This window comes from Chiloscyllium plagiosum, chromosome 5 (assembly GCF_004010195.1).
Source record: "Chiloscyllium plagiosum isolate BGI_BamShark_2017 chromosome 5, ASM401019v2, whole genome shotgun sequence".
Classification (NCBI taxonomy): Eukaryota; Metazoa; Chordata; class Chondrichthyes; order Orectolobiformes; family Hemiscylliidae; genus Chiloscyllium; species Chiloscyllium plagiosum.
Window position 1 is genome coordinate 117,951,476 of NC_057714.1, and position 700 is coordinate 117,952,175.

Consider the following 700-nt stretch of genomic DNA (forward strand, 5'->3'; position numbering starts at 1 on the left):
TTGGCTACGTAGAACGGTCCATCTTCCATAGTTACACCGGCACCACTCCCCACCTCTTCCTCCGCTACATTGATGACTGCATTGGCGCCACCTCGTGTTCCCGCGAGGAGGTTGAGCAATTCATCAACTTCACCAACACATTCCACCCTGACCTTAAATTTACCTGGACCATCTCTGACACCTCCCTCCCCTTCCTGGACCTCTCCATCTCCATCAGTGACGACCGACTTGACACTGACATCTTCTACAAACCCACCAACTCCCACAGCTACCTGGATTACACCTCTTCCCACCCTACCTCTTGCAAAAATGCCATCCCGTATCCCCAATTCCTCCGCCTCCGCCGTATCAACTCCCAGGAGGAGCGGTTCCACCATAAAACACACCAGATGGCCTCCTTCTTTAAAGACCGCAATTTCCCTTCCCACGTGGTTAAAGATGCCCTCCAACGCATCACGTCCACATCCCGCACCTCCGCCCTCAGACCCAACCCCTCCAACCGCAACAAGGACAGAACCCCCCTGGTGCTCACCTTCCACCCTACCAACCTTCGCATAAACCAAATCATCCACCGACATTTCCGCCACCTCCAAACAGACCCCACCACCAGGGATATATTTCCCTCCCCACCCCTCTCCGCCTTCCGCAAAGACCGTTCCCTCCGTGACTACCTGGTCAGGTCCACGCCCCCCTACCACCC